Here is a 21786-nt window from a genome sequence, read left to right as displayed (position 1 = left end):
CGCCACTATCACAGCCATAACTTACACCTCCCCCTCAGCAGCTGCCACCACCATTACTTGGTGTGCTCAAACACCCCCCGCCCCCTACATCCCACCCCTCCTCACCCTTCCCTCCCCAGCTCCCTTTGTCGCTCCTTCTCCCCCATCCCCCTCACCTGACCCCTTCCCTCCACTCCCCCACGCCACTTCATCCGCTCATGCAGCCCCCGCCAGTGTTGTGGCTCGGAAAGCCACCACCCGTGCCGCACCTTCACCAGCACCAGCACCAGCACCAGCACCTGCGCCCGCACCTGCATCATCTGCAGCACCGGCCCCAGCACCACTGCCGGGACCTGCCTCCTCCCACCATCTCCCGGTTGCTCCTGTACCCCGCCCCTCTTCCCATACTGTAAAACGTCCAAGTGGCACCCCTGCCTACTCCACTCCCAAGAAATCACAGCCCCTTCCCCCTCCTCCCCCCAAAGATGCCATGGATGTCTCCCCGCCCGCCCCTTCTACCGCTTCCTCTACCACCCCCTCCTACAGATACCTCCTTTCCCATCCAGATCCCTCTCTCCTGGAGGCCCGCAACCTCACCTTGCTCCTCCGCCAACACTTTCCTGGCGCCCCTATCTCCCTTCTCACCCCCCGTAGGGACTCCGTCCTTATCACCTCCTCTAGCCCCACCCTCCACACCGACATCCTATCCCGCATCCCCATTACCCGCTTCGGCCCCAATGCCTCTCTCGCCCCTGCTCCTTCCCCTTCCTCCTCCTGTCAACCCCAACCCCCGCGTCGCCCGCCAACCCTCACCGCCGTGATCACTCGGCTTAGTCCGACGATCACGGAGGAGGAGGTGTTGGCAGAGCTTAAGGCGCATCCCTACCTCGATGTTCGTGCCGTTCGCTGGTTTTTTCTGAGCACGCTCCTTCGATCGACCTTCTCCTTAAGGAGGGTGCCCTCCTCTTCAACCGCCGCTACAAGGTCGACAATTCCCGCTCCCCTCCCCAGTCCATCCGATGCACACCCAACATCTGAGTGCCGCGAGGCCCCTGTCTGCCCGTACTGCAAGCAAGCGCACTTCCTCTGGCAGTGCCCCAACCTTCAGTCCCCTCCATCCTGCAACACCTGTAACCTCCCTCACCCCACATACTCCCAGAAATGCAAGGCTCGACCAGCCCCTGCCACTCCTGAACTCACCGTCCCTGTCCGCCCTCTGGATGACCCTACCCCCCTGGTAACTCCCTTCGTCCCCCCCCCCCACTGCCGAGGACATCATCTGCTTTGTCACCATTGTCCTCCAAAACGTCCATCCTTTTCAGCGCCCCCACACCCTCCAGCAGATATCCCTCGCCGCACGCTCCGTGTTCCATCTCAATACCTATGCCACCTACTCCCATAACCAGGCCCACTTCACCTTCTCCCGTCTTGACACCCTCGTCTAAATTCCCATCATGGCGCGACAGCACCGTATCTTGTTCAATAACATCTGCTCCCTTCCTGTCAACAAGAACCTCCTTCTGCATACACTCACGACCCACTGCGTGGATGCCATGCTCCTGAACAAAACCTTTCTCCAGCCCCACATCACCGTCTACACCTCCCCCTACCTCCTTCATCACTCCGACAATCCCCTCCCAATAGCGCGTGGTGGAGTCGCCATTGGCCACCACCGCCAGATCCCTGTTCGGCTCCAACCCCTCCTTCCTGACCCCACAGAACATCTGATCCTCAGCCTCTTCTTCCCCGGCCTCACCATTACCTGTGCCACCATTTATGTCCGCTCCACTGCCCCTATTCCTTTCGACTTCCTTTCCCACATCGACCGTACCTTCTCCTCCTACGTGATTGCCGCCGACCTTAACATCCATAGTCGCTCCGCTGCCCAGCTACAGCGGTGGCATCGGTTCCTCGCCACCCTCCAAGGACATGTCCTTCCTCTTCCCCAACACACCCGCCCTGAATCCAATACCACTCCCGATGTTGTCCTGGCCTCCCCCAACCTCCTTGGCCGCATAGCAGTGGACGTCCTTGCTCCTATTGGCAGTGACCATCTCCCTGTCCTCCTTACCATATCTGACGGTCGTAACCCCCATCCAGACCCTCGCCTTGACCCACCCCCCAAGTATGTCCATAGTTACTCCCGTGCCGACTGGAATGCCTACCGGGATACCCTTACTGCCCGAGTCGATAGCCACCCCCTCACCTACCACCAACCTGATGACATCACCCATGCCGCGTCCTTTCTCCAGCAGACCTTGTCTGAGGCCGTGGAGGCCCACATCCCTACCATCGCTATCCACCCGCGCCATCCCACTTTACCCCCACAGGCCGTTCTCCTCCTTCGAGAATCCCGTCGTCTTTACCATGCCTTCCTTCACACGCCTGACCGGGACACACTACGACGCCACCGGCAACTCAAGAGACACATCCGGAACTTGCTCGCGGCTAAGAAACGCCGGGACTGGCGACAGACATGCACCCGTCTTAATGCTACCCTACATCTTAACTCGTCCAAGTACTGGTCTGCCTTCCGACGCCTTACCGGATCTAAACCCCCCCCCCCTTACTATCCTCTCCTCCATAATGACCGTCCCTTTCCTGACAACCTTAGTAAGGCCAACCATTTTGCCTCCTACCTCACGGATATCTTTACCGTCCCTGACGATCCCCAGTTCGATTATTCCCTCTTCCCCGATGTCCGCGATCGAACTGACACCTCTGTCCCTCCACTCGCTCCTGGCTTCCAATACTTGGACAACATTACACACTCCGAACTCAATACCCGTATCACTACTCAAGACATCCTAGCTATACTCCGCACCAAACGCAACACCGCTCCTGGTCACGACCGTGTTACTTACCGTCACCTCCGTGAAGCTCCCGCCTCCTTCCTCTCCACCCTGGCCAGACTGTACAATATGGTCTTGTCCACCGGCTTCTACCCCGACCTGTGCAAAACCTCCCGGATCCTGATGTTCCTCAAACCTGATAAACCACCTTCCGCTGTCTCCTCCTACCGTCCTATAAGCCTTACCTCGGTCTTCAGCAAGGTCCTGGAATCCATTCTTACCCGCCGCATCCACCAGCACCTCCACCAGCACCGCTTCCTTCCCTCCACCCAATGTGGCTTTCGGCCATCCTTCTCTGCCGATGACCTTCTCCTTCACCTCACTCACCTCCTCTCAGAACAACTCAACTCCCGTCGCTCTGCCATCTTCCTCTCCCTCGACCTTGAACGCGCATATGACCGTGTATGGCATTCTGGTCTCCTCTTCAAGCTCCAAACCTTTGCCCTTCCCATAAACTACGTCCGTCTGGTCGCCTAGTTTCATTTCCCACCGTCCTTCCTACGTCACCATCCACAACACGGATTCCTACACCTTCTACCCCTCCGCCGGTGTGCCCCAAGGCTCTGTCCTTTCCCCTCTTCTTTACCTTCTTTATACGGCGGACATGCCTCCGCCTGCACCCCCCCTACACCTTCTCCAGTACGCCGATGACACCGCCTTCCTAGCCCTCGCCCCCACCCTGCAATGCTCCCAGCACCTTCTCCAATCCCATCTTGACTGGTTCACCTCTTGGTGTAACCAGTGGTTGCTCAAGGTCATTCCTTCCAAGACCCAGGCAATCATCATAGGCAAAACCACCCCTTCCTTCCGTCTCCTTGATTTCTATCTTACCATTTATGGCCGTCCTATTAACCTCACCCCCACCCTCAAGTACCTTGGCGTCACCCTTGATCGTCGCCTCTCCTGGACCCCTCATCTCCGGACAATCCAAGCCAAGGCACGCTCCCGACTCCGCCTCCTCAAGCTCCTCTCTGGCCGCACATGGGGTCTGGACCCGTCCACCGTCCTCCACACCTATAAATCCCTCATCCGTCCTATCCTTTGTTATGCCCATCCCGCCTGGATCTCCGCCCCTCCTACCTTTTACCAATCCCTTCAAATCCTTGAACACCATGCACTCCGCCTCGCCTATCGCATCCGCCTCCCTTCCCCCACGTGGATCCTCTATGACCTCATCCCCTTCCCACACCTCCTCCTTTTTCTCGAACGGATACGGATCCTCTACACCTCCCTCAAGCTTGATCCTCCCCACCCGCTTGTCTCTCCCATCCTCTCCCATCCCAACCCGCTGCCGCGCCTGTACTCCTGTATCCCACCTGCTCTCCATCTTCACACTCTCCACACCCTCTCCCAAGGTGGCTTCCGCCAACTCCCCCTCCCGGATGATGCCCTCCTCCCCTCCATCTACCCCTCCTACCAACTTTGAGCCTTGCCTTCCCTCTCCTCTCCTTATCCTGTGGGCACCCTCTCTCCCTTCTCTCCCTCCCTCCTTCCCTCCCCTCCCCCTCTCCCTGAGCTTCCACACACCACCCCTCCCGCTCTCATCCTCTCCCCATTGGCATCAACCCCTCCCCCATTCCCTCCTACCCTCGTCCCTTCCCTCTGGCAGGTCCCCGGCCTTACTCGTGTGACAAGTGCATCACCAACCGCTGGAGATTGTCGCCGCAGTGCTTATGTGTTTTGTCGTCCTGTTAGTGCATCCGTGTCTCTTGTTCCGTGCTCCATCGTTCACGTGTGCTACTTTGTATCTCTCCGTTATGTGCAGTGTGAATCGCTTTTAACTTGACTGCTCCACAGTGAACGGCTTCTGTTATTTTACTCTGTTTGTCTACTGTTTTTTAACCTCCATGTCTCTTTGTATCTCTTACTGCTTGTACTGTGTTCATGTCTGTGGCCGAAGAGCGGCTTAGCTACGGCGCTGCTGGCCTACCTATGTATAGGTATAAAATAACAATAAAGGGAAAAAAAGTGCCCCACAAAAAGAAGACACAGGGAGTGAAATCCGGCGAATATGGAGGCCAATCCATGCATGTACCAGTAAATTTGGGATATTCCAAAGCAATGACTCGATTCCCGAAGTATTCCTCAAGAATGCGAAACACTTGTTCGGTCCGATGTGGTCGGGCTCCATCTTGCATAAACCATTCAGTACCTGCTCGATCCTCTAATGCTTGCTGTGTGCCGACAAATTGTTCCAAAATTGCAACGTAACGTGCACCAGTGACTGTTTCTCGAATGGAAAAATGGCCAATAATGCCTCTGCTGCATACTGCAGCCCACACAGTAACTTTAGGAGAATGCAGGGGTCTCGCTTCACACCAATATGGCTTTTCGGAACCCCAAAATCGCCAGTTCGGCTTATTCACGTACCCATTCAGGTGGAAGTGTGCTTCATCTGTAAACCAGGTGCAGCCAACATCAAATCCTTCACTATCAATCATTGTGAGCATCTGATTAGCAATGGCAACCCTTTGTTGCACAGCTCGTACGGGTATAGCCTGGTGCATTTGAATGTTGAATGGAAACATGTGTAGGCTCTTTCTCAGTATTTTCTGCGTGCTGGAACGCTTCAAATCAGCCTCAGATGCAATTCTACGGACGGATGACATTGGATTTCGCTGAATAATTCCAGAAACTTTGGCGATATTTTCAGGCGTAACTGCGGTTAGCTTGCGGCCAAGATTCCCCACTAGATTATCAGTTACGCTGCCTGTTCGTAGAAATTTTGCGAAGAGCGTACGAATGGTTTTCGCATCGGGTCATTTTGGAACATTAAATCGTGCTTGAGAACTTCGCCTTGTTGCCGTAGGATTCTCTTCCAACCTGTGGTACTCTAGCACCAGAAAAACGCGTTGTTCAATGGAGTACATGGTTTTAATCTGTTCCTTCCGTACGTCCTTTCACGTTTCAATATTGGAACTGATTGCTCTGGGCTTCGGATCACTATTTATACTAGGCATTACATATGGCGATTACAGCGCCGTCTGTTAACAGCTTTTGTAACTATTATTTCAAACTGCTGTATAAACTTCTTACAGCTTTGACAATAAACATACCGTTTACTGCATTCCTCTATCGATCTTTGTTTTAGAGATATTTAATTTTGAAAACAGGGAGTCCTTTTCTGGACACCCTGTATGAGACACTTAGGGAAATGGTATGTTTCGATGACAGCTTTAAATGGAGGAACTTCATACTTTTTATGGTATATTAGAGCACTATTGAGTAGGAGATGAAGGATACGGATCCTCTACACCTCCCGCAAGCTTGATCCTCCCCACCCGCTTGTCTCTCCCATCCTCTCCCACCCCAACCCGCTGCCGCGCCTGTGCTCCTGTATCCCACCTGCTCTCCATCTTCACACTCTCCAACCCCTCTCCCAAGGTGGCTTCCGCCAACTCCCCCTCCCGGATGATGCCCTCCTCCCCTCCATCTACCCCTCCTACCAACTTTGAGCCTTGCCTTCCCTCTCCTCTCCTTATCCTGTGGGCACCCTCTCTCCCTTCTCTCCCTCCCTCCTTCCCTCCCCTCCCCCTCTCCCTGGGCTTACACACACCACCCCTCCCTCTCCCATCCTCTCCCCATTGGCATCAACCCCTCCCCCATTCCCTCCTACCCTCGTCCCTTCCCTCTGGCAGGTCCCCGGCATTACTCGTGTGACAAGTGCATCACCAACCGCCGGAGATTGTCGCCGCAGTGCTTATGTGTTTTGTCGTCCAGTTAGTGCATCCGTGTCTCTTGTTCCGTGCTCCATCGTTCACGTGTGCTACTTTGTATCTCTCCGTTATGTGCTGTGTGAATCGCTTTTAACTTGACTGCTCCACAGTGAATGGCTTCTGCTATTTTACTCTGTTTGTCTACTGTTTTTTAACCTCCATGTCTCTTTGTATCTCTTACTGCTTGTACTATGTTCATGTCTGTGGCCGAAGAGCGGCTTAGTTACGCCGCTGCTGGCCTACCTATGTATAGGTATAAAATAACAATAAAAAAAAAATAGGAGATGAACAGCTGTGCATGAATGATGAGAGTATACAGATGAGTAGGTTGGGCCATGGTTATTTATGTTTCGTTAAAATGAGAATTTATTTCTGTTAGTAATTCACCATTGGTGATGATGAGATCAATTCCTCCTAAGGAAGAAAGACTGAGATTTAACGTCCTGTTGGCATTGAGACCATGATATATGCAGCGCAGGCTCGGATTGTTTCAAGAATGAAGAAGGAAACCAGGTGTGTCCTTTGGAAGGAACCATTCCAGCATTTACCCGGAGAGATTTAGGAAAATCACCGAAAGCCTAAATCAGGATGGTCGAAAGCCGTCGCTCTCCCAAATGCGAATCCAATGTGCTATGCACTGCACTCGGTCTGATCCTCTAACAATGTCTGTGTAATGCAGGTGGATTGCAAGTTGGTTGAGATGCTTTTGTGTGTGATACCTTAGGGAGCGAAGAAGCACATAATAGGCCAAAGCCATTTGAAGGAAACATTTAGAAAATGGTAGTACTAAGTTCACATCTGTCGGCTGTAGACCTGATTATGACAGATTCTTTGAGGTACAAATTGTGTGGTGTTACGTTTGGGTAAGAACTTCTTGATTTCATAACTTAGGCTAGTAGTAGTAGTAGCTTTATTCATCCGTAGATCTCTTTTTACGAGGATATAGGACATGTCAAAGTATTTACAAATTTAGGTCAATTTAAAATAAGTTAATTCGTATACACATATATTTACAGACTTATAGTTTGAGAAAACCATTATATTTACTCCTGGTATACAATAAATTTTTTAAAATTAACTTATTAAATAATGTAATGTCGCATTGTTCACTCATATCTCACTTTTATACAAATAAATAATAATAATAATGATTATAAAATATCCAGCATTCCACATAACACCTTCACTTTATGTTTTTTCCCCTCTTTTCTTTCCTTTCTAGAAATACTTACCCCCAAGCTATGCATAGCACAATACTAACACCTCTTCCTCTTTCTGAGCTCAACATCTCACTCATTATGGAAGGATGCTGACTCAGTTTTGCAGGGTAGCTAATGGGAAGTTGCGGTACAGAAAATGGCCCAGAGATTACCAGTGTGTGTGTATGTGTGTTTGTGTGTGTGTGTGTGTGTGTGTGTGTGTGTGTGTGTGTGTAGTGAGTGAAGTGTTATGAAACAATGTGTGTATTTTCTAGTGCAATTTGGTGATTCCTTTGGGATCAGACTGACAGGTGCTCCCCAGGCTATTCAATAATACCGTCTGATAGTTGTCGATCGATAAATTTTTCCATTGTTGGTTGCATACATTTTGGAATTCTCTATGGTTTCTTGTACTACATTGGAGCATGATTCTCTTGCGGTCTCCCGTGCTACATGACTTGCGTTGCTGGTAAGGGGCCACTCGGAATAAATAATTCCGTGAACTTTAGTAACAAGGTTTCACCCGCTTTCGTGTTGCTCCGTTTTAATTTTAGTGCAAGTGCAAGTGTTTTGACGGGTTGCTTGTTCAAAAATGGTTCAAATGGCTCTGAGCACTATGGGACTCAACTGCTGTGGTCATCAGTCCCCTAGAACTTAGACTACTTAAACCTAACTAACCTAAGGACATTACACACATCCATGCCCGAGGCAGGATTCGAACCTGCGACCGTAGCAGTTGCACGGTTCCGGACTGAGCGCCTAGAACCGCGAGACTACCGCGGCCGGCACGGGTTGCTTGTAACAGAGGTTCTCATTTAACCTATCCATGTCGTATTTCCCTAAAATATCAAAATTAGCAATCAACAAACCCTTTTGTAGACTCTCTTCACCTATGCAAAAAATATCAAGACTGACAGAAACCACAAAATCGCCATCCACATCACTCACACTACTATACTTCTGCATACAAAACAGTATGACTTACCCAACTGTTCGTCAGTTTCTAATGGCTCTTTAGCGCATAATAAACCCTTGGGTAAGCCCATACCATTGCAAAGCTAGATCAGTTTCCCTGTATCTTGGTCTTTGATGCTTGTGTCTACAGCTTATTTGGTGCCACATTCATGGCTGGTGAACCTTGTGACATTGTAAAACTGCAGCTGTTGTGCCTAGAGGAAACAATGAACAACAAAGTTCAGTTGTATGCTGCATTAGGTCAATTTTTACATGACGTTTTACAAGAAAGTTGAGTCCCAGGATCACACAGTATCTTTCCCCAACATGTGGCAACCCTTCTGCATGCGAGTATTCCAAAAACGCTCAGTTCCTACGCTATAAATGAGAAGTGTTGTCCCTAATGACATCACATCATCATCAACCACTCCATACTACCTCTGACATGGAGACTTCAATCTCTTTCTGTCCATGATATCCAGACTGACGACCAACACATGAACCCCCGTGTCCACTAGAAATTTGTCTCCCTCAATGTCACTTTGCCAAGCAAGCAGCATTCCATCTCCGTGCATGTTTTTGCACTGTCATGTTCTACTAGGAATGCCATCCACCGTATGAGGTATCCTGTTCCTATTTAACAAGCTGTAGCAGAGTTTACTGCAGCGTAGGAGTGGGCAAGTGGTTCTCTGCAGGAGGTTGGCGAAGGAGCGGGAGAAGAAGAGGTCCACTCAGTTGATAGAACCCTTTATTGATGAATGCAAACAGACATGGTTCAGCACATTTGAGACAGATAGACTGCAGGCAGCGGGAGGTGATCCTTGGACCGCAACACAATGGTAGAGGCTTGCTGGTGCAGGCGTTTCCTGTGAATGGCAGCAATTGCCCAGCTACCACAGCATGCCGGCAAATGGCGGCTGACGGCTGTGGGTTGATGGTGCAGCAGCGAGATGGTGTTTCTCTGCCCGGGTAGGGCACGCACAGAGCAGTTATTGGTTTGTGGCCTGCTGGAGACAGTGTCTTAGGCGCAGTGATGACCGACACAGGCTGTGTGTCATCGGAGGGCCCACCTGTGACACCTTCCTCATGGGCTGGTGCCGATGGTTAAAATCCTGTTTACACATGCTAAGAGTTGTGGAATGCCCCCCTGTATCCTTAAGGAGATGCTGATATTTTCATTAGTTCCGTGACATGGGACTGGCGCAGTTTAAAAGACAGACCCACGAAGGCATTAATGATGTGATTGCTTACTCCTCCAGCGAACTCTCCAAGTCTGAGAATAATTACTTACAGATAGAGAATGGGTGCCTTGCAGTTGTCTGAGGAATTATTCAATTATCAAGTCTGTACCTGAAACTTCTTGGCAGATTAGAATTCCGTGTTGGATTGGGACTGGAACCTGGGAGCTTTGCCTTTCGTGGGCATGTGCCACCTAATGAGCTATCCAAGCAAGACACAGGACCCGTCCTCACAGCTTTACTTTCGCTTGTATCTCATCTCCAACCTTCCAAACTTCACAGAAGAGTACTCGTCTGTGAAAGGCAAAGGTCCCATGCTTGAGTACTGGGCTGGCACACCGTTTTAATCTGTCAGGAAGTTTCAGATCAGCGCACATTCCGCTGCAGATTGAAAATTTGTCCTCAAAAAAAGTTATGACCTTGTTTATGCGGCAAAAAATTCATATTCTGACTGACCAATATTCTTTATGTTGCCTGACAAGACTGAAGAATCAGGCAGATGAGTGGCAGGATGGGCCCTGAACTACAATAATACAACGTCACAGTGGGATATGAAAATAGACATAAGCAACAGGGTACATACAGCCTTTCTCGGAATCCGTTGGAGGAACTTTACAGTGCTGGTGAGATTCGCGCCATCTCCGTATTACCGAACAGTGAAACTGAACAAATGGAAGATTTAGCATTACTGGAGGGCTCAGACGCCTCAGAGAAGGAAGAATTAAGTTTAATATGTGGAACAGTGTATAAAAGTAAGGTAATTTTCAAGAAACGCTGCACATCGTAATCGCGGCCTCACTACGAGCGATATATAGCGAACGCCCGACTGTCGAAATTTTGGCAAGAAAGACAGCAAAAGAGGAAAGTATCGAAAACAGAAAGTTATTATAAAGTGGAGGGTAACAGCGCTTTTTGTTCAGTATACTTTATTAAAGAAATGAATAATATCACAGACATTGAACGTAGGTATAACTTCGTCGTGCAAAATACCTGGTCTGATGTAGGTAACAATCCTTTTACTACGTACCCAGGATACACTTTTGGCACATCTTTTCGAAAAATGGGAGGATCTTACAGGAGATAGATTTACCAGGTAGTCGTAAGCTGTGAAAATATAAAAACTGAAATATTTACTCTCATGTGATGTTCTTCTACTCTCATGCAACGTTTCGTTGTCACGACAGAAAACAATTCCATATTTCCCGCTTCGAGAGTCGACCGTTCGATATATATCGCTCGCAGTGAGGCCGCGACTTCAATGTGCACCGTTTCTTGGAAAGTACCTGAAGTAATCATGAGCCACTGGGATGGAAGCAGTTGCTCGTCATCTCAGCTCATTTATGGCCAGCCATTCTGAAGTACGTTCATGGAAGTCCACAGAGTACCCTTGCTGAAATCAGAGACAGGTATTGATGACCAGGTCTCTATCCATCTGTCGTACATTATGAAAGCCACTCTATTTCGATGACGGAAACATGTGCCCAAGTTACCCACAGCACATCTTATCTCATTTCCTCCTTCAATTGCCCATTCCACCACTTTCGAAGTGATTCCTTGGGAAGCTTTCCGAAGTCGACAAATGAGAGTAAACGAATAATAGTGTGTTCCGAGTACCTCACTAAATATGCTCTCACCAAGACTGTAACAACAACTGAAGTTCCAGAAACAGGCAGTTTTCTTGTAGAAGACACCATTATGAAGCATGAAGCGTCGCAAATAGTGATCTCTGTGATGTATGGTAACATGAGACAGAGAGACCGTGATACGACAGCTTTTGCTTACAACCCAGAGAAGCAAGACAGTGCATGTTTCAAGTATTTTTTCCAGACCGGCGGCCGAAAGGCTGAAACAACACTGGATACTTTGATTCGCTTTAAATGCACCACTCGTCAGAATAATTACACCAGTTTATCACCAGCTACAGAGCTGTCTCGCATACGAACCCTTTACGCCCAGGATAAGAACCGCGAATATTGTGACGTCAAAGGATTTGTAAGCTGCAGCTCAGGCGATCTAGTAGAAATTTCACATCTTTGATGAAGGTCAGGCTATCGGAAAAATTATGAAAGATTTACCTTGGCTTGCGCAATACACTCCGTTGCCTGTAATACGTGACGGACGAAGTCGTGGAACCTGTTGCAGTCCTGAGGCGTAGATCAATGAAGAGACTTGCGCGATACCTTACCTGGAGTAACTCCACCTGAACGTCGTAGTGACTATGGGGACGTGACAATCCGGACAGAGAGCGACGATTCAGCTTCGCCAGCAGACATAGAACCATTGACTAGATCCAGTCCAGGAGGCCGTAGTTCATTCCGAAACAGCAGGTCACTAGGGAGGAATGAATGCAGTGTGCTGTGCGACGTCTGCGCTAGTGTAGTGCTTATAGTCGCGGCCTGTGGTGTCACCGCCAGACACCACACTTGCTAGGTGGTAGCCTCTAAATCGGCCGCGGTCCGGTAGTACACGTCGGACCCGCGTGTCACCACTATCAGTGATAGCAGACCGAGCGCCGCCACACGGCAGGTCTAGAGAGACTTCCTAGCACTCGCCCCAGTTGTACAGCCGACTTTGCTAGCGATGGTTCACTGACTTCTACGCTCTCATTTTCCGAGACGATAGTTAGCATAGCCTTCAGCTACGTTATTTACTACGACCTAGCAAGGCGCCATGATCAGTTTCTATTGATATTGTAAATCATGTACTGTCACGAGCGACGTTCGTCATTAATCGATTAAAGTTAAGTATTCCACCAGCTACGTCCGTTTTTCTCAATTCTAATTCCCTTGTCATGTTCCAGACCTCACGCCAGCCTGCGTGAGCTAAAACGCGTGCATTGCGGCCTCCTTTAGTTACACAGTATTGGCTCTCCTGCCAACCACAACACGGCCCACTGGTTCCATTCACACCTTATGCTGTTTTCGCCATTAAACACTTAACGAGTTAGGGAAAGTTCTGAGAATTACTTATTTACGGACTATCGTAATTTACCAGAACATTTGTGTACGTACGTATAAACAGGAGCACTCTCTTTCAATACAGATACTTCAGGTTCGTGTGTGTTTTCGTATATCCTCAATAAAAGCGCATTTCGTGTGAATTATAAGTTCCTGCTGACGACACTGCTCTCGTTATTGGTACTTATTCTGGATCCTACGTGACAGTACGAACGAGTATTTAACCTTACTATTCCATACCTATGGTAGCTTTACCGCATTAAGGACCGGATATTTTAGTTCCAACTTCCTGCAGTGGCCAAGTATTGCGTGCTATCGTACAAGTCTTCTAATCAAATTTCAGTACAGTCGTGTGGCAAAACAAAACGATATTTTTCGGCTACCTGTCTTGTGTTTACATGTAAACATAAACAAAGTTACATATCATGAACTTTGCATCGCTTTTATTTCAAACTTTCAGTGTCTGAATATAAAAAGTTTTTCCACACTATGAAACAATAATTTTTAACGCATGCGAAAAAGTACGTCTGTGAAAGGAATGTCTTCGGCAGATAAGAGAAGTTCTACTGCTGTAAGAGTGTTAGCTGAAAATACGTCTTCGTTCCCAACGAATCGCACTTCGCCTTATCGAACAACGAAGGGTCCACGCATGTTCCAATAATCTGTGGTGAAGTACACCTATATATATATTTGGGAGCTTCATACTGGTTTAATGACCACTTCATCTGTTAAGATACTATTGGGTACAACTACCGGTCTCACTCAGACCGTTAAGCTGACGAAGACAATTGAATTTTTGCTAAGCAATATTCCAATAAAAGAGTGCTTCTCCTTCAGCATGACCTCTGGAAACGATGAATTCACTGCCTCTGTAAGTGACGAAATAGTTTAACTCCAACAGTACATGCACAGCGTCTCAGATATGTAGGGGCAAAGCAGTACATGTGCTACGGGACCCCAACCCGAGTATTCTGAGATCAGAAACAAACGGTCAGAAACGGATTTGTCACGTGGTACGACGACTTGAGTGAGTAATGGATGTGAGACGGGTGTTTGACAACTCCTTACATTGTCTAATCAAAAGCATCCGAACACTACTGTGTAATGCGGAATTAACCAACTGATCTCTTGAGAAGTTTTCCCATCAGTATACTAGGAGACGATGGCTATCCTATTGTCGGTAGAGAAGCCTTTCTGGCAGCGTCGGTAGGCCAGGAGAGTTCAGTGACTTCGAACGTGGGCTGGTTACTGGATGTCACCTGACTAAAATATCTATCAGCCCTTCTAAAGCCGCTCAAGTCCACTATTAGAAATGTGATTGTGAAATGGTAACATGGAGGAACGAAGACCAGGCAGACTTCAGGTACTGATGGACAGAGAGATCGAGCATTGCGAGGTATGTTGAAAAAATCACATAAAATCAGTGGAAGGAATGAAAAAGTGCTAGCAGCAGTCCATCTAGCAAGATGGCTGTGTGTAGGAAATGAGGTACAATGGTCGAACAGCTCCTCACCATTTTCCTGTTGTTTTTCTTATGTCTTTGCCCCGCATCGGCAAAGGTAGCCATGGTTATTAACGGATTCGGGTAGGTTAATTTCCAGGGGTGGCTAGATGCCCTTCCTGTCGACACTCCATTACCCTCCTGGAATGGAGTACATGTAGCCCAATAGATTATCAATGCCAATTCGAAACAGACTGGGTGCTATCTCAGCGTCACTGATAAAGACGGCTGGTGTTAGGTTACACACTTGAGCTTCTTATAATTAAGGTCACCCCCACTCCCCTCCCACTGGGGAACCACCAGCAATTGCTCAAGGTCACTGCCACCCCTCCTTCATAGAGACTAATGTTTCATATAGTACCATGCACTAAAAAAGTATTACGAATCTCTGTTTATATATAGACTCTAAGCTAAATACAATACATGGAATAATAGTAACTGATAAATCAAACCAAATGGCTCAGTGATAATATCTGCCATTTGTGTGCCTCAGTGCAGTGGCACATGTATAGTACCAACAATAAATGTTAAAACAAAGGAATCGTACAAAATTTGCAAATATACTTTGTTTCATTTCTTTCGCCACTGGGATTACAAACTCTACAGGCTGCGGTAGGAAATTTCTTCTTTCCATTGTTTGAAATGAACGTAGTTTCATGCTGCTTTATGTCACCCGATAGCCTTCGAGTTGGATTTTTGCGTGATGCTTTCCTCTTTCCACTAAAGCATGATTTGGGCATATCTCATTCAGGAACAGTAAAACCTTCATTAAGATCGTCGGTGATCCAGTATTTCGCTACGGAATGGAGAAACTGCTTACATTTTTTTCTCTGGATTCAGGGAACCGTAAATTATAAACTAATTGAATATTCCACAGTTTATTAGATAAAGGACTACTCTCTTTGTCCATTTCATCGATTTCCTTAGAATACGACAATACGAAAGGTACTGATCCATACGATCAACGTCTTTCAGGAGAACATTGCACTGATTTACCCGTACAGGTTTCAGCGTATCCTCTCCAGTTTTTCTATTTTTCGTCCCTGTATTTGAGACAGAAGCTTCATGATTATTGATATCATTCTGATCTTCCACTTACTTTTCCACACAAGGAAAATGATGTTACCTTTTCTACAGAAAACTGTGTCACGCTTCTTCATTCTTGATGCTTCGGCTTTCAGATATTGCGGTAAATCTTTGTTCACCATAATAATACCACAGATTCTCGTTTTGTTTTCCAGTATTAACTCTGCAATAGAAGTACTCCTACGACAATTGTCCTAATAGATATGGGGCCACACCTCAAGGTAAGCGTCAGGAACTGGGAAAACAGATCATTCCAATTTCTTCACCAGCCTAAATCTCCATGTTGCAGATACATCCTGCGTCACGCTCGCACACCATCCTAACTAGTAACCCATATTTTGTAATTTTTGCCGTGTTGTACTTTCGAAACCTCAGGCATTCTCTCCATAGAATAATCTCCGTAGTATAAAAAACTGTTTCTTTGGTTTGTAAAGTATTTTGAATTTATCGGTAGAGGCTGAACTCTGAAGACTCTCCCAGAGCTATTGTTCAACTTCGTGTTGCCATTAAAGTGGTAGACTGTCAAAATCTGCTCAAATCTATTGCCACTCATGGTCGTTGAAAATATTGGGGAAGCTATTAGAGGGTCTATCGGTCACTTATCTTCACATCTGTCTTTTCTTGTTTGTCCCATCAGAAGATTTACGCTAAGGAATTTCTTAATTTCTTTGTGTAAAGCGAGACCACTTGAGTGCCTTAGGCGATGTTTCACGTTTCACTAAAAATTGATCTTGGTAAGAGCATAACTCCTTGCAAAACAGTTCTGGTAAGTCGTCATCAAACCTCAGGCTAATACAAGGTCTAGAGAGACATACTGCATTGGAAATTTACTGACCCCAAGATGACCTTCAAACGGCTGCACTTGACAACATAGCCTCCCGACGCTTCTTTAGTGTCTAAAAGTGATACTGTCATTGCAATCGTCCTCAGAATCATAAATTCATTTCTCTACAGTCATTCAGATCTTCATTCTCCGTTAGAACATCTGAATAAGCATCGGTCAAAGCCTCCAAAAGTGTTTCAGAGTCGCTAATTCCCGTCCGTTTCCTGAATAAGGCCATTCCTAAAAGCAGGAGGAACTTCAACATGGAAACGGTAACTATTTGATACACCAAAATACACTCGCAATTATAAATAAGCAAAAGATACATGAAGGCAATCACGCTTCCTACGATGCCTGCGTGTATGAACACCTTACTCGAAAAAGTCTACAGGCAGCAAGTAATAAACAAGAGTTATGTCTCTCTCAATTCGTCCGTGCGAAACACTAGTGGATCCGTTCGCACTGTGTTAAGAAGGAACAATACTATGGCTGTTTTCTTGATTATATCAGTCACCCAAGACACAATGTTTCTGAACCGTTTGCTGTTTGAGCTTTCGAAGCCATTATTTTCAGGCCAGAAAAAGTCTTTACCAGTACGTCCACCAGCCATAGATTAGTACAATATACAAAATAAGAATGTTGTTCTCGAATTCCAGTCTACTCCCTTTTATTTAAATTTTCCGCACATTTCCTAAGTATGTTCAGGCCCAGTACAGAATGATTCCTTCAAAACGTCTACAGACTACTTTCTTCCACATCTTGTCGAACAGATCTAATGCTTTGCTTGTAAGGATATCGGCAAGATGTTGAGCCATAAATTCCGTTCTTTTCGGAATAGTTGTGTTCTAACGGAGAGTTTCTTTCACTGTTATTAGAACGATAGAAAATAGTACCTGAAACCTTATCTGTCTGCGACAGATTCATACTGATTCCTTCCAGTTCATGTGAACATGATCCTACAGTCAACATCAACCCCAAAGAGCTTGGTATTATGATGGGTCATAACATGCCATTCTTTGTATATTTACTTAACTGCCCAAACGCGCTGACACTTCAACGCAATGAATTACTATATTTCCATCAACCACCGCGAAAATTTTCCGGAATAGATTACCTTTGATCACTGACTCTATGAGCATTAGAACTGGACTTTCTTATTCTCTTTTTAAAATTTCAGTGCTTTGTTCTCAGTCAGCATCTGCTTGGTAAAACGATATTCGCAACAAGATGCTGCCCCTTAGGCCACCCAGCACACTCATTTGGTTGCCGTCTTCACTATCGTCATCTGACTGCAAATTCACAGCTGCGGTTCTTTTGTAGTAGGAAGTGCGTCATTCCCAGTGTCGCACATTTTTGTCGGTAACTGGCAGAAGTTCATGGGTACTGTGATAATCCTACAGGACAAATTCTAATTTACAATTTGCGCAACGTACACCCCATTCTTCTTTTATTATTAGGCCATCTGTTGCAACATATGGCGCGTTTACAGAGATCACTCAGAGGCGTCCACTTCAATGAAGACCAAGTGTCACAGTTCAGTCGTGCAGAGTGAAAGTTGGTGCTATTGGGCGCGGACTGAGGCAGGATACCTAACGGATAACGGCGGAGAATGACTCGTACGGAATTTAGCCCGCACAGTCTATTTAAACTGTTGAGACCTTCCGTTCATCGAGGCAATGTACGCTTCCTCTTCACTACCTGAAGAAGCGTGATGCTAATTTTGTGCAGTAACAATGGACTTCACACAGTGTACACTGTCATTTAAGTGACGGGAATGGGAAGATAGGGGAACAATATTTCATTAACAAATCATATGAAGTAAAATAAAGCCAGAACGCACGATAATAAGACTCTAAGTCTTCCGGAAATGGACACAAATGTAGGGAAAGTGCCTAGTTCCATACTAGAAATCTTGAATACCCTTTCGTGTTGTCACAAGCAGTTTCGAACTCGATTGTAGATTCAAGAATAATTTTTACTTAAGTCATACACTAATTCAGGTTGTTATATAAACACGTCAGTAAGAAAGATATAAATGTACTTATTTCTTATGATTTCGAACAATTGATTTGCTGCGTGCAACTGCTTGTGTTTCGGAAATTACTCTTACAATATCAATGCCAGCATACTAGTTCACTAACGGCTCTTATTTCTGGGTCGCGTTCATTGTGATCTAGTAATACAAGCGCCGATTCCCCTGAGATATCACAATCTGTAATACTTCCTCTTAAAATATTCAGAATGTGGCCCAAACATTAAAGAACTAGTTATAATGACCTTCGTCCACCTCCGTACCGGAGTGGTCACAGCAGTTGACTGTCATGCGAGGAACCTGGGTTCGATTCCTGGTGCCGGCCGTTGTGACCGAGCGGTTCTAGGCGCTTCAGTCCGGAACCACACTGCTGCTACGGTAGCGGGTTCGAATCCTGCCTCGCGCATGGATGTGTGTTATGTCCTTAGGTTAGTTAGGTTTAAGTAATTCTAAGTCTAGGGGACTGATGACCTCAGATGTTAAGTCGCATAGTGCTCAGAACCATTTGAACCATTTTTTTTTTTTCGATTCCTCGTACTGCCAGGGATTTTTTCTTAGTAGTAGAACGGGAACGGGTTACATTCAGCCTCGTGACACCAACTGAGGAGCTACTCCACAGATGAGTAGCGGTTCCAAGGTCAAGAAACCCGCCAACGATAGGGAGAGCTGTGTGCTAAAGATATGCTCCTCAATACCGCATGCGATGCAGACATTGACAGAGGGTGACACGGAGATCGGTCTGGCTCGATTGTCTCGTTAGGGCCTTAAAGCCCAGTTCCACCTACCTTTACCTTATCAGGACCTCCCCAAACAGGGCAACAAGAAAGGTAAGAAGGTAATTCGGACTTTGTGAGGTATGGTGATCTCCGGATATTAATGTTTTGAACAACAAACAAGAGAAACCTTTCTTAGTAATCGTAGCGGCGGCAGCTGTATGTTTCGACATACTCGTAAAGAGGAGTGAAGAAAAACTGGAAGAATAAGAATCCCAGGGACTACGAGTACTCAACACAAAAATACTCTCATTTCTTAGCTCCAAGTACGACGTGGGCTCAGTCGCTTAAGTGCAGGTCATTGCTGGAGAAAAGTGGCAATATAACTACGGGAAATGCTACATGAGTGAAAGAAAAGGCAATAGCCAACATTATGAAACAGTACCCCGAAAGGAAGGCTGGAAGACTACATACTTTCCATCAAGTGCTGAAGTCATTCAGCCAAATTGTTAATTATTTTCGGTCACTGACTTCCGTTTCTTTTCTCGTTTAATGTTTGGTGTGGTACCTCACATTCTCAGTATTATAAAATATTTAATATAAACGATAAATTTGATAAAGAGGAAAATAATCAAAGAAACTGAATAGAAATCTGTATCAAAGAGAAATGCTTAATGACCACTTCGAAAACCAAATATTTCGTGGGAAGCAAAGCTGAACGAACTGATGTCAATGATTCATATTGTATTTATCTTTATTTATTTGCCTACCTTGACGTGATATTTCATCTAAGCAATACATTCATTAGGACACATTTGTTGTAAGACGTCTTAACTTTAATATGGTTTAAATGGCTCTGAGCACTATGGGACTTAACGTCTGAGGTCATCAATCCCCTAGAACTTAGAACTATTTAAACCTAACTAACCTAAGGACATCACACACATCCATGTCCGAGTCAGGTTTCGAACCAGCGACCGTAGACGTCGCGAGGTTCCACACTGTAGCGCCTAGAACCGCACGGCCACCCAGGTAGCCTTAACTTTAATACATCAAATGGAAACGAAATAGGTGGAAAAGAATTAAGTAAATGGTTTACTACACTCCTGGAAATTGAAATAAGAGCACCGTGAATTCATTGTCCCAGGAAGGCGAAACTTTATTGACACATTCCTGGGGTCAGATACATCACATGATCACACTGACAGAACCACAGGCACATAGACACAGGCAACAGAGCATGCACAATGTCGGCACTAGTACAGTGTATATCCACCTTTTGCAGCAATGCAGGCTGCTATTCTCCCATGGAGACGATCGTAGAGATGCTGGATGTAGTCCTGTGGAACGGCTTGCCATGCCATTTCCACCTGGCGCCTCAGTTGGACCAGCGTTCGTGCTGGACGTGCAGACCGCGTGAGACGACGCTTCATCCAGTCCCAAACATGCTCAATGGGGGACAGATCCGGAGATCTTGCTGGCCAGGGTAGTTGACTTACACCTTCTAGAGCACGTTGGGTGGCACGGGATACATGCGGACGTGCATTGTCCTGTTGGAACAGCAAGTTCCCTTGCCAGTCTAGGAATGGTAGAACGATGGGTTCGATGACGGTCTGGATGTACCGTGCACTATTCAGTGTCCCCTCGACGATCACCAGAGGTGTACGGCCAGTGAAGGAGATCGCTCCCCACACCATGATGCCAGGTGTTGGCAGTCCTGATTGTGGCGCTCACCTGCACGGTGCCAACACGCAAACGACCATCATTGGCACCAAGGCAGAAGCGACTCTCATCGTTGAAGACGACACGTCTCCATTCGTCCCTCCATTCACGCCTGTCGCGACACCACAGGAGGCGGGCTGCACGATGTTGGGGCGTGTCAATGTGTTCTTTTTTTCCATTTCCAGGAGTGTAGATCATGTTCTTAAATTTGTGTAAACTGTGTGGTAGTTGTACTGAAAATGTATATTTCCGCGGTCACAGAGATCTATGGCCAGCATATTGCGAGAACAAGTATCATGTTGTTTGACTAAGTAACAATGACGTTTATGATTGACACTTATCCCATTAAGTTGTCAAATAGTCACACAAATTTTCAAAAATTGCTAGTGTTGTGAACTAGCATCATGAAAACATGCCCACTACAAAAAGTTTGCTGTTGCCGTAGTTAATTTTGTAGTGGGAGTTAAACTGATTGATATATGATAGGAGAGGTGGAGGAAATCTGTCCACTGTGAATGCAGTTCTGAAACTATAGGTTAATTCTATGTCAGTTTTAAACAGGACAAATGGATTAGTTCCGCCATTTTCCACCTGAACTGTTTAAAGTTTTTCAGTTAAATTAGACATTTGTCGTCTTTTTCACACAGGGAAAGTGATTGAGCGACTCTATCACGTTGTGCATGCAATACCTCAAAAAAGTAGTGTGAGGGCTATGTGTTAAGTGTAGTCTGTTCTGTCACGAATTGGAAATCACAGTGAAAATTAAAAATGTTTCATTTGCAACAGTTTGCTCCACCTTCCAGCTACGGTACTTCTCCACATAGTTGCCACTCCGAATTACAAATTTCTCACAGTGTGTGCAAACTTTCCAATACCCTCGCTATAGACAGTAGTTGCCTGTGCTTTCTACCGCTTCTCTACACTGGTCTGCATCTCGCTGTCTGTGCCAAAAGTTGTCTTCATAACCAGCTGTTAATGTGAGCAGAGATGAACATCAGAGGAGCTATGTCTGGG

Source organism: Schistocerca gregaria, chromosome X (genome assembly GCF_023897955.1).
Source record: "Schistocerca gregaria isolate iqSchGreg1 chromosome X, iqSchGreg1.2, whole genome shotgun sequence".
Lineage (NCBI taxonomy): Eukaryota > Metazoa > Arthropoda > Insecta > Orthoptera > Acrididae > Schistocerca > Schistocerca gregaria.
This window is presented reverse-complemented; position numbering follows the sequence as displayed.